This window comes from Meleagris gallopavo, unplaced genomic scaffold (genome assembly GCF_000146605.3).
Source record: "Meleagris gallopavo isolate NT-WF06-2002-E0010 breed Aviagen turkey brand Nicholas breeding stock unplaced genomic scaffold, Turkey_5.1 ChrUn_random_7180001856830, whole genome shotgun sequence".
Classification (NCBI taxonomy): domain Eukaryota; kingdom Metazoa; phylum Chordata; class Aves; order Galliformes; family Phasianidae; genus Meleagris; species Meleagris gallopavo.
The window spans coordinates 30,825-43,512 of NW_011122961.1; the positions used below are offsets into that span (position 1 = coordinate 30,825).

General features: G+C 55.1%; 1 protein-coding gene across 2 annotated transcripts in view; it reads right to left on the reverse strand.

The window, feature by feature from the left end:
- VDR (vitamin D receptor) overlaps positions 1-12,688 on the reverse strand; it is a 31,429-nt gene that overhangs the window by 17,100 nt on the left and 1,641 nt on the right. Inside the window, exon 1 of one of the 2 annotated variants that reach the window (XM_010726811.3) lies at positions 9,032-9,121. The exons of the other annotated variant lie outside the window; for it this stretch is intronic. The gene's annotated coding sequence lies outside the window, so the exon portion shown is untranslated. Of the gene's footprint in view, positions 1-9,031; positions 9,122-12,688 lie in introns of those variants that run through there. 2 annotated transcript variants of the gene reach the window in all.

Genomic DNA, 12,688 nt, shown 5'->3' on the forward strand with positions numbered 1-12,688 from the left:
CCAGGCTGAACGAGCCCAGCTCCCTCAGCAGGGCAGGAGCCGTCACGTTTCTGATGCTGCTTTTTGCTGCTTTGTGCACAGCTCTGCAGCTCGAAAGGCTGCACTCGGCGGCTCTCTCCCCTGGGATGCAGCCAGGTGACACCTGGGAGAAGAAGCAGCGCACAGCCGAGCTCAGAAGACGTGGGAAAAGCTCAGCTGTGGAGACAGCGAGCAGGGAGAGGAGCACCGGTTGGCCAAGCGCCGCAGCTCCCAGCTCCGCTCCAGCCTCCTACTAAGCAACGAGTTATTTGGGACAGGGCTGCAACAGATCCCTGCTATTTGGGACGGGGCTGGGATGCATCCCGCAGACACGGGCAGGGAGGATGTGGCAAGGCTGACCGGGGGCTGCCCGCCCCACCGCTCCCTGTCTCACCCCGGGGCTGAGTCACCGCAGCACCGACGGCTCACCTGCGTGCAACCAAGGCGATGTGGTCCTTCCACTGCACGGCCCTGCGCTGCTGGGGCTGCACTGTGAACCCCAGCGGTGCTCAGAGGGAGCAGCAGGAAGGCTGAGAGGGATCGGGGGGGATGAACGCATCTGCTTCAGGAGGGGTTCGGTGCTCCCCAAATATAACCCAGCTCGAAGGAAGCTGTGTGAAGGCACAGATGAGAGCTGGGACCTCTGCTGGGGGTGCACCTGAGTGCAGGAGTTACCTGTTCTACTGGGAACACGCACACAGCATCTGCTCCTCTTCCTCCTCTTTAAAAGCAAAGGACCCCCCTTTAGGCTCAGTGTTATCACAGTTACTTCTGAGCCCCCCCTGTAGCCCCTCAGGCTTTGATAGGCAGCATTTTGCTGAAGTATTTTCTCATGCTTTGTCACTTTCCTTATTCTCCTGCCAACTCGCCGTTGCAAAACTCCCAGCTCCTCCAGACTTGGCAGAGGGGAAAAAGGCTCTGGAGAAGGACTGCTCCCACTGGCAGCCTGAGTCATCTGCACAGCAGCAGGTTTCCTTCCCAGCGTCACGGCGCTGAAACACTGCCTTCTGACAGCACGTTTCTGCATCAGCTGCAAAGCAAAGGCCAAAGCACAGCTGGAGCCAAAGCACAAACCTCACTGAGGGACACAGCTCAGCAGCCCCACGCTCAGTCACTGCACAGAGCCAGAAATACAAAAGCCCAGGATAGAAAAAGCTTTACAGGAACGGTCTGTGGCTTTGCATGCATGCGAAACGCGGCGAGCTGAAGGCAGCAGTGCTGAAGCTGGGGGAAAACAGGAGATTGGATGGGAATGGGAGCCCGTGGGCTGCATGTGGTGGGGTCGGACCCCTCACACCTTGCACTGAACGCATTTACACCTAAAAAAGAGAGCAGGAATTTGTCCAGCCAAGGGTTCCAGGGTGAGGAACTTCCCTCTGTGCCAGGAAGGCTCCGACTTTGGGGGGAATGAAGACACTTTGGGAAGATCCGAGCCCTGCCCAGGCAGCAGAGGGGACATCTCAGCACGGAGGGTTTCAAGTCTGCAACGTTTGGAGACCAACATCCTTAAACAACTCCAAGATGCAGAAAATAAACCACAGCGATGCCACGAAAGCATCCGTCATGTTCTCAGTATCTTTGTTTTGCACTGTTGGGTTCATTTCTTTGCCAAGGAAAACAAAAGCTTTCCCCGCTCAGCCTGGAAGGAGCAGGATGGCTTCTGAAACCTCCATAAATCCTCAGCCCAGCGCTGCTCTGAGCGCTGCTGAGGGCTTTGCTGAGCCTTGGAGAGACCCATTCGCTCTCAGGGAGGCTTCACTATTTTCCTGGCTCTCACGCTCAATTAACACCTCTGTGACACGTCAAAACAAAGCGATGCTCCCTGAGCCTCTCCAGAGCCTCTGGCAATGCACTTGCATCCCAAGAATCTTTCCCAGTACAAATCAGCCTATTCAAAGCATCCAGTCGCAGCACGCAGGCAACCCCTTTCTCTATTAAAGAGGCAATTAAATCATTTCCTTCTGTAGCTCCAGGGAGCCCCGTTGCTCCGCTGCTTTCCACGAGATTTATTAGGCAGCTGACTGACAGCGTCCTGGGAAGACGAAGCACAGCCTCCACGTGCACACTTGGAGCTCAGCACCGCTCTGTGGATGCAGCCCCACGCAGTGCAGATGGATGGATGCACTGCTACCTCCTGCCCACAGAGACCAGCACCGTCCTTCCCAACTCCTCAGGGAGGGATGGTCGCCTTTCCCAATGGGTCAAAGAAACCCAAATCCCCCCAGAGTGGGGCTGGGAGATCTCTCAGGCACGGGGGAGCACACAACCCACCAAACACATCTGGACTCCCTCACCCACAGCGCAGCAACACGGCCCTCAACATGCACAGGGCAGCTCCAAGGATCGTGGATGCGTTCCCTCCTCATACCCATGGAGAGCAGAAGGGCTGCAGTCTGGCTGCAAAAGGCATCAGCAGCACGGAGAGGAGCTGAGGGAGCAGGGAACCCCAAGGCCAGAGATGAGCATCGTGGTGCAAACCCTCAGCAGCTTTCCCAGCATGGGGAGGTAGGAGAAAACCATCTGGCCATAGACAACCTCTTTTGCCACGTTAGCCAAGTATCTTCATGGGATCTCCCGTCACAATTAGGCAACAAATCCTTACAAGCACAGGTAAAAGCAGAACATCTCTCTGAAAGCTGTTTCCCTGACGGGTTGGAATGAAGTAAACAGATTTCCAGATTACTGCTCGGGCACCACATCAGGAATACCTCCAACCTGAGTCCTGGCTGGCCCAGTGCACTCATTGCAGCCGCAGGACTGCAGCCCACACTGCAGCAATGCTGCTGGAAATCCAGAGGGCACCACCAGCACTGCATCAGCAGCAGCCGGACTGCTTTAACACGGGGTTTGTGTGAGCACCACCACCTTCCTCCAGCAAAGAGATGAACAGAGCTCTGCACATGGCAGAGCTAGCGGAGTTCCTCTTCCTTTCCCCCCTCCTCACATCTGTATTATGGCTTTGTGGCACTACTGCTGGGCACGAGGGCAGACAGAGGTTTGTTTTGCAGTCCACCTCACTCAGGTTCTGCCCTCACCCCAACCTTGAGCACGTAGCTTGCTGCAAGAGCCCGCAGACAGAGGCAGCTCCCTGCACCGTCTGCCAACCCGGATGAGGAAACCTGGCACACCCCACCAGGCCCTCGGCTGCTGATAAGGGCTAATGATAGAGGAGCAACGGGTTACAGCATCGCCAAAGCGCCCACAGACCCCCTGCCCCCACCCCAGGGGTTGGGTGTGAGGTGAGCACCGACGCAGCCCAGTCCTGGTGCTGCAGCAGTGGGGCACAGGAACGGGAGAGAAGCACAGAGGGAAGGATGCAGCAAAGCATCTCCAGACCTGGGGCTCTTCTGTCTGCATCAGGCAGATCCTGGTGCCCCCTCCTCAGCCACGGGAGAACCACGGGATCAGAATAAGTCAAGTTGGAAGGGACCCACAAGGATCAGGGACTTCCACGGAGCACTGAGACCTGAAGCTGCTCAGATCTTCGCTCTGGGCTGAAGGAGCTGCTCCATTTTAGGGTTTCTTATTCTCTGTGTTGATTCATTTAGAGATTCAGAGCCCAAAAGCATTTCTTGGGTAAAGGAAGTCCAAAAAAAAAAGAAAAAGTTTTTAGACAGGAACACCATTCAGCAAAGCATTGATCTCACTGGCTTCTAATTCAAGGAAAACATCGAGCAGTGATTCAGCACTGACATCACACCGAACGGCCCCGAGAGCTTCACACACATTTCAGCCCTCGGACACATCGGCTGCCTTTATGAATTCGAGTTTCCTGGGCAGCTTCAGCTCTTTGTCCCCAAAAAGGCCAAAAATGGTCCTCCAGTAAATGCTGTTCCCAGCCCTGTGCCTCCCATTTCAGGCAGGTACTGAAAGCCAATCGCTCTGCAGGTCTGAGCAGCCCCAACCCAGGGCCAGCCCCACAGGTGGGGTCCTGCAGCACGGGGGTCCAGGTTTTGGGGGAAGTTTGGGGGATTTACAGAAGGCAGACAGCTCAACCCCCCGCAGGGCTCTGCCACAACGGGGCTGATTCCAGGAATGGGACAAACTATTCCCATTTCCCTTTGTGGGAAGGGACAGGAGATGAGCACTTCTAAGGGGAACAGGAAAACAGGAGGTGCCTCTCCCAGCCCCGTCTGAGTCCTTTTCCTTTTTCAGCACCAAACTTCAGAGCAATGCAGCAGGAAGAACACCCCCACCTAAGGGGGGAGGGAAACGACAGCATTCGCAGCAGCTCCAACCATCACAGATAAGAAAACAACGAGCAGAAGGAAGGGTGAAAGTCTGCCAACGGACAACGCCAACAGTGGGCACAGATCAAACGGGACCGTGTGGTTCCCAGGGAGGAGAGATCAGCACCTGCCCCTCTGATCCCACCGAGAGGGGCTGCGTGCCATGGGCAGAGCTGTAGGGCTGCCATGGGGGGCTGTGTGCCATGGGGGAGATGTAGGGCTGCCATGGGGGGCTGTGTGCCATGGGCAGAGCTGTAGGGCTGCCATGGGGTCTGTGTGCCATGGGCAGAGCTGTAGGGCTGCCATGGGGGAGATGTAGGGCTGCCATGGGGGCTGTGTGCCATGGGGGAGATGTAGGGCTGCCATGAGGGGCTGCATGCCATGGGCAGAGCTGTAGGGCTGCCATGGGGGGTCTATGTGCCATGGGCAGAGCTGTAGGGCTGCCATGGGGGAGATGTAGGGCTGCCATGGGGGCTGTGTGCCATAGGGGAGATGTAGGGCTGCCATGAGGGGCTGCATGCCATGGGCAGAAGAGCTGTAGGGCTGCCATGGGGGGTCTATGTGCCATGGGCAGAGCTGTAGGGCTGCCATGGGGGGGGAAGGACCTCTCCTCAGCTTCCTCTCCTCTGGGCTGAACAAACCAAGGGACCTCAGCTGCTCCTTGCACTCTTTGTCCTCCAGACCCTTTCCCATTTTCATATTCCTCTTCTGGACGCTAATACTTTTAATATCCTTCCTTTATGACTTATAAAACAGCCCAGCACTGATCAGAGCAGGGAGAGCAGCACCGTGGCGCTGAGCTGAAGGATGCCTCACTTCCCGAGCAGAGCTGTGGGAGGATGTTAATCACTAACCAGAAGCAACAGCAGCCCCCGACAGACCGGGATGCTTGGGTGTGAGAAACATCGGGTCCGTGCAGCTGAAAGCTGGGAGCAAAGGGAATCTGACACACAGGTTTGCAGTTTGTTTAAGTAGAAAAGGTTGCTGTGAGGTGGTAAACAGGATTATCTCGAAAATAATTCGGGCTCTGGTCTGCACTGCCTAAAACAGTGCCCTGATGGTGCCCCAGCCCACTTACAGCACATCAGAACAGAACCAGATTCCTCCTGACCTCCCAGGAGGAAATCAACAACACGCTGAGCTCCCCAAACTCATCACTGTGCTGCTCCAGCCCTGCCTGCACCCGGACCTCCTCCTGCACACAGCCTGGCAGCTGGGACGCTGCTTTGTTGGCTTGCCTGAGACAGATGACAAAAAAGTCACGTGTTGGAGCTGAAAAACAGGTTGGTTTCGGCCCAGCCGTGCCCAGCAGCAGCACCAGCTCACAGCCCCGAGCACGCAGGGAAGCTGCAGCCCATGTAACTGCTTCAGGGGGCAGCTTTTATCCCTACGAGAGCACAGCATCTCCGTGCCCACGGGCACAGAGGCGGTCCCCAGCACTGCGGCTGTCGGCTGAGAGCGAAGGCTTTGGTCCGCGCACGCTTCCATCTGCCTCCAAACGCTCTGCTGTGCCTGAGCTGCTCCGCAAACACACGTGGCAGGTTCACAGCTCCTCACACCGCTGGAACCCCTAATTTCTCATCCTTTCGTGGCCGAGGATTCACGCAGGACCTCCCAGCTCTGAAGTCAGAGGGAGGCGGTGCGGGAGCGGCGGTTCGCAGGAAGGATTCGGCCCCGTCCAACTTCCCTTCTGACTCAGCGCAGCCCACAAACTGCTCTGCCCGGATTCGATGGAAAAGCCCAATCCCAGCCGGGCCCCGGGCTGCGCTGCTCACCGGACCCGCAAGGGCTGCGCACGGAGCGGCAACGGGAGGAGCTGCTGCTCTGCAGTGACAGCCAGCATCGCCCCGGCCCTGAGAATTCATTAGCTCAGGGGAAAAAAGGGACAAAGTTCAGAACAGAGGCAGTCCTGCGACATGGTTTTTCTCCCCTGGGTCTCTCGTGACAGCACAGGCTGTGGAAGCAGCCACGCTCAGCCCGAGCTCCAGCTGTGGAGGTTCTGCTCAGCAGCTCTGTGGCGCTCAGGGGCCACAGAATGAAGGCATGGGAAGCAGCTCAAAGGCATCAGAACAAACTCAGAGGAGCTCTGAAAGCACCTGGGGCTGTGAGCACCGCAGTGCCACAGGACTCTGTTTGCTTTTCATACCCATTTCATGAACAAATGTGCCCGCAGCCCCAGCACTGCACCCCCATCCTCCCCTATGGGTTTACCTCTGCTGTTGGAGCTCCCAGGTGGGAATGCAGCAGCTTGCAGAGCTGTGAGAGCACAAAGCGCTGCAGCAGCAGGACATGAACGCATCCAGAAATAAACCCACACAGCTGCACCACGCCATGTTCAGCATCAACAGCTGCAACCCTGACCCATTCAGGTGCTGTCAGCAGTGCCTGCCTCTCCTGCCCCTTTGCCTCACAGTTTTGACAGGCAGGAGAAGCAGAAAAATCACTGTTTTCTTCTCCCGCATTTCCACTCTTATCTCCAGGAGCGATTTCTCCAAGCTCAGAGTTTTCCAATGGAAACTCTGCCTTCGAGCAGCGTCAGTGTGATCTCCGTGCTGATATCGCTGTTGTTGTGCTGCACCACATCACTGCGGGGCACAGCGAGGACAGGGCTGAGGGAACGCTGTGTGCCAAGGAAACCACAGCAGCAGTCACTGCCACCCCAGCAGCATCACCTGAACCTTCCAAGATCCCGGGTCACCCATTCCCCTCAATCCAAATTCATTGCGCGCTTCGTCCACGCCTTCATTTCCCAATCACTGTTTCCACAGCACGAGCAGACAAGGAATCCTGGCTCTCACAGTGCAAGAATCCAGGAAGGACGGACAGACAGACAGACAGGAGCTGTTCCTGCACGTGGGGAATGCAGCAAAGGGCTCTTCCCCATTTCGAAAGGTATGCAAACAGGTTCTGGTGAAGAATGCAAATTGCTGTCCTCGTCCAGAGGGAGGAAAAAAGTCACACTGCGAATATGTAACACCCCCAGAGACTCTGAAGGAAATTCTATGTGGGGAACACGTTTAACATGAAGCTCGCTGGGTATTTTTGCTGTTGTTGAGTTGTGGAGGAAAAGCGTCAGCAAACACAAGTGGGCAGAGAAATAACATCTGCTGAAGGCATCACCTGGATCTGTGAGATCAGCTGGAGAGCAGAAGTGGAGCCTTCACCTCCTCACACACAGCAAGGATGGGGAGATGCTGCTCTGGGGGGCTCAGGGCTGGGAGGTCTCCCGTTTCAGAGCAGTGGCAGAGCCAAGGAAAGCAGGTCAGCTGTTACAACACAGCCATACTGCTCGAAACAAACACATTAAGCTTGGAATCAAGGGCTGGAGGAGAGCAGCTCCTCTTTGCTGAGTGCCAACTCAGAGCTCTGCAGGAAGAGCCCAGAACTCAAAGGTCTCAGCATTCACAAAATCATAACGCACGGAGCAAAGATAGAGCCCTTCAGAGGCTGCCGACCCACTCTGGTGGCCTTTGAAATAATAAACTCATTTATTAAGATCCCAGTAGATAGAGGACAACATCTGAAACCACTCCCAGAAGCTGAGAGCGTGCAGCTTTGGCCAATCCTGCTGCAATGGCAGGAGCTCAGTGCGGGGTGCCCACAACCCCCAGCCTTGCTCATGCACCCACCCTGTGGCAAGCAAAACCCATTCGTGCAAGAAAAGCTCTCTGCATCAATTTTAGCTTGCCCAGCTTTGCTGCGATCACAGACTTCCCATCCAGCTGTGTTTTCAGCTGTGTTAAGACATTTATTTTAGGGAAGGAGCAATGCAGAGAGAGCCAGGTTTGGAGAAGCTGAGCGACGGGTGCTGATGTGTTGGATTAATCACCTCAATCAGCTCCATGGAAACACAAGCCTTGACCAGCCCTCCTTACAAGGCACAGATAAACCCTCCAGGCTTCCCCTGTGGTGTAAAACAGACCCAGAGTCACCGCTGAGCACATTTCCCATGAATGTGACCTTGCAGCACACAGTAAGGGCCGCCACGAGTCTTACTGCTGAAGGAAAGTTTTAGCTTCCCAAATAATGAGTAACAGAACCCAAATCCTCACAGCAGCCTTAGGGTAAGATGGGACATGGAGTCATGGCAGCCCTGGGCTGGAGATACACAGCTGGTGCATCTCAGTGGGATATTTCTGCTTATGAGAGCAGAAGGCTGATCCACATCACCCCCAAGGCCATCCAGCAGTCAGGACTATTTGCATGGGAAGGACAGAAGCTGCAAATGATTATCTCTAGGACCAAACTCTCCAGCCTTCCCCGGTCCTTCCAGGACAGATTTCTGCCCTGCACAGGCTCCAAGAATCACAGAACCATCCAGGTTGGAAAAGACCACTAAGATCACCATCAGCCCATCACCTGGGGCTCAGCCTGTTGGAGCACCTCGTCAATTTTGTACTCATGGACTGACCTGAGGGCAGTTGGGATCCCTCCAAGCCTACACACCCCTCCTTCTCTCTATCCAAAGTGCTCCCAACAAACCCCACGCACAGAGCAGCATTTTCTCAGCAGATCTCTATCAGCCACACCGAGGGCAATCAGAAACCCAGCAGGTTGAAGACAGAAGGGAAGAAAAAAATGGAGCAAGAAGCAAAACCTGAGTCAGACAAAAGAAAGAGGACTTCTCAAAGAGAGAAGACGAAGCAAAGCGGCCGCTGAACATCAGCGCGGATTGCTGCTCTCGATAGCACCTGCCCAAATTGCAACCTCCTGCTGCAGCTCCCTGAGGAAGAGAGCAGAACCACAGGCACGGAGCTCCTGCAGGTCCCTGGGTGGCTCCTTACCTGCAGAAGGAAGGTGGCTGTGAGGTGCTGCTCCTGGGGCTCTGCCTCTCCTGCCTGTCCGGGCGAACGCGGCGCTGAGCGCAGCACGTGACAGCCGTGCCCTGCCCTCCATTGCCAGCTCCTTCTCCAGCAATTTGACTGCTGCTCAAGGAAGTGAGTGGGTGAGCAGGGTGAAAATTGTTCCCCTCTGCTCAGAAACAGCAGAATTACCCACAGATTTCTCCTTCCCAGAGATGAGCCGCAATGATCCCATTACCCCACGTTGGCCAATTTCAGTTCGCCTCGCGCTCGAGCAGCGCTCCAAGCAGGTACGTGGGTTATTAGAGCTGGTAAACAGGGTGAGAGCAGAGAGTCCAGGAGACATCATCCCCACGCCGCCAGGTATGAGCAGGTTCACATCACCCATGGATGCAGGCACTGCCTCATCCTTTTGTCCCCGCAAAGGTTCTGCGGTGCAGATCGCCATGGTCAGGTTTTGTCGCAACGTGCGCCACTGGTTTGAAATTATGTCAGCCATGCAAAGCAAAATAAATGGAATAAAGGGCCTCTTGCAGCAGTTCTGGTGCAGACAGAGGGTTCCTACCTTTAGATATAATTGCTATTTGAAGAGCAGGCAGCCCAACCACCCCACTTTTTGCATCCCAGCAAAGCACCCTCAGGACAGCGTGGGGAGGCAGCAGGCTGAAGCCACCCAACGGGAGCACAGAAACTATTTCCTCCCTCTGTCCAGCACTGAGCAAACCACAGCAGTACACAAACATCTGAACACGATGCAGAGATGCTCAGAAAGCCATTGCCTCTCCTCTGAGCTCATCAGTGCACAACTTACAGGCAGAGGAACGCTCTGCACTCAGATCCCAGGGCATAAGGCTGGAGGGAAGCCACGTGCCACAGCTGCTGCTCCACTCCAGGTGGAAAAAGCTCCTAAGTGGGGACTGAAGCTCAGCACCCAGAACTGCTTAGCACCACCTTCCCATAGAGCATAACCCAGAGCTATCAAACTGTAGGACCATGGGATGGCTTGGGTTGGAAGGGACCTCAAAGATCACAGAACGTTTCTACACAGCGCCCAGCATTCTGCCCACCCTCACTCCCAAAGGTGAACCAACCAAGGACAACAACGTGTTCTGCAGAACTAAGCAAGTCTAAATATAGATCCCGCTTGTATCTTATCTACGTTCTGTTAAACAGGCGCATTCATCAGGTTATAAGAGTTTATCCATAAGAAACTTTCCAAGTCAGCACTATCCACGTCCCCACGGCAGGGCAAGGGAGAGGAGCCTCTGCCAACCTCGATGTGATGCCCCCAAAGCCCCCGTCCCATCTGCATCCCTGCACCACAGGGCACAGCCACAGCACCCATCACCCATCCCTTCCTGCCCAAACAGGAGGCGGTGGGGTGGGAACTCTGATAAAGCAGGAGGTGCTGCTGCATTGCAGGCATGGGTTGAGAAACCAAAAGGCACCAAGCAGGATGGGGCGCAGCACAGCACCACGAAAACACATGGACTTCTCAGGAATAAGGAAGAGGAGCATCCAGAAGAGCTCTTTCAACCACATCTCGCTCAACCAGAAGCCTCCATGAACAGAACCCATCAGGCTGGAGGCACTCACAGTGTCTGACTGCTGGAGGACCGCAGACGGGTCGGGTCAGCAGCTCCCTGGTGTTCCTGGCAACAAAGGAACCGCCTTGAGATACACAGATAGAAGTTCTGGGTATTGTTTTTTAATCACTCCTACACCCCATTTCCAATTATTAGCAGACAGAAGTCACTTCCATGTGTGAGATGGTTTAACCACAGGTGAGAAAGTTGTGTTTTACAGTGGCTGATTCAGCTCAAAGGAAGGCAGACGCACGCAGGAGCTGCGCCGGTGCTCACCCCACCGCCTCGATCCTTTGGGTGAAGCCATGCTGAGCTCTCCTGGCCATGCAAAACCCACTCCTTGGCCACAGCATCTTTCTCCTTCAGGTCACTGAAGGCTTACTTTAAACTCTACGGAGTCATTGCCTTCCCTTATCTCCCAGACCTTTGCTCCCCTTGTCATTTACACCTCTCATGCCCTGCACCAACGTTCCTTCCCCCTCCCAGCCCCACGCCAGTTGCCAGATGCTCACACAGCCCCACAGCCCTCAGCACAGCAAGGGCTGAGCAGGGCTCTCACATCTGCATCACACAGCCCATGATGCCCACACTCATTAACCTCCTTCAACCATCACTATTTGCTCAGATAAAAGAGACCCATAGCTTAAAAATAACAATAATAACAACAACAACAGTATTTTTCCTTTCTCGTGTGGTGCTTTGGTGTCCCCTCTGCAATGGGGCACACAACCTCATACAGAGCCCAATTAAAGAGACATTGCACAGCTGCAGCATAACACAGCTCTGAGCTGCAGCTCCCCCTCCAATGGCTCAGGGTCTATTTTCACAAGCTCTTCTTGCTTCTCTCTTATTGGGGTGTTATATTTTAACCTTGCAAATCTGCTCCAAATTCATGCCACCGCCTCTCCTCCAACCACAGGGTGCTGCACAGCAGCAGCAGGAGAGCAAACTGAGCTGCCACATCACAGCAGCCACAGAGCTGTTGGAACGCTCACAGAGGAGCTGCCACATGTGAGACCACTCCGGTCCCCCAAAGCAATCTTTTGGGTCAGAAAACAGCAAAATAATAATAATGATCCAAGTCCTGCCTGCCAAAGGCTGCGAGACAAGGAGCAATGGCTCGCAATGACTTCCACCTGCTGTCCAAAGAGGCAGCTTTGCTTCCAGCAGCACAGCGCTGTGACACTGAGATGCTGCTTTCCCTCATCCTTGCAGCCTCCTCCGATAGGGAAAAGCAGCACAGACCCACACAGAAACTGAGATTTACCCCTCTGATGCAAAGTCCTTCAGGAGAGCCCCTCTGGGCAGCGCCCACCCAACCCACGGAGGGGCAGCACTCAGTGACAGCCCCCAGCCCCCCCCTCCCCACTCTAACAGTGCACGCAGAGCTGTTTACCACCACTTCTATTTCTCTCTCAGTGACATCTCAGCGTTTCCCCCTTTGAAAGCCACAGGAAGTCTGGGCCGGACGGGCTCCCTTCAGCTCCGTGGGTTAAACATTATTCTGTGGGGCTGGAGGTGTGCTCAAGGGGGAGGCAATTATCAGAGTTACACATTAAGAGGTCAGATCATCCACTCGTTTTGCTTTGAGGACAGCAGGATTTGGGAGGAGGACGCCAAGGGAGAAGCTAACAAGTTCCTGACTAATAATAAACCCATTTCTGTGCTTTGTGCCTTTGATGCTGGGTGAGATCTTACACCCGATCTGCCAGAAGACGTCAGGCAGATGAGCAGCAGAACCCGGATGGGATCCACCGAACCTCACGTGGTTCTCACCCTACCCCTGGATCGGGACACCTTCACTGGACCCATCCAAAAGCAGCTACGAACCCAACGCTCCGAGTGCAAGAAGAGGTTTGAGGAGCAGCGACAGCCTCAACCCCCCTTCAGTACAGCAGATGGGTTAAACGCAGAGGAGGCAGCGGTGGGCTCCTGCCCCGACCACACAGCCAACCCCGTCCCGACATCACTGAGCTCTGGAGGAAGATGAGTCAGTGCCCGGCGTGGGAGGCAGCGCAGCACGGGGCGGCTGCTGGCACAGAGCGGCTTCTGG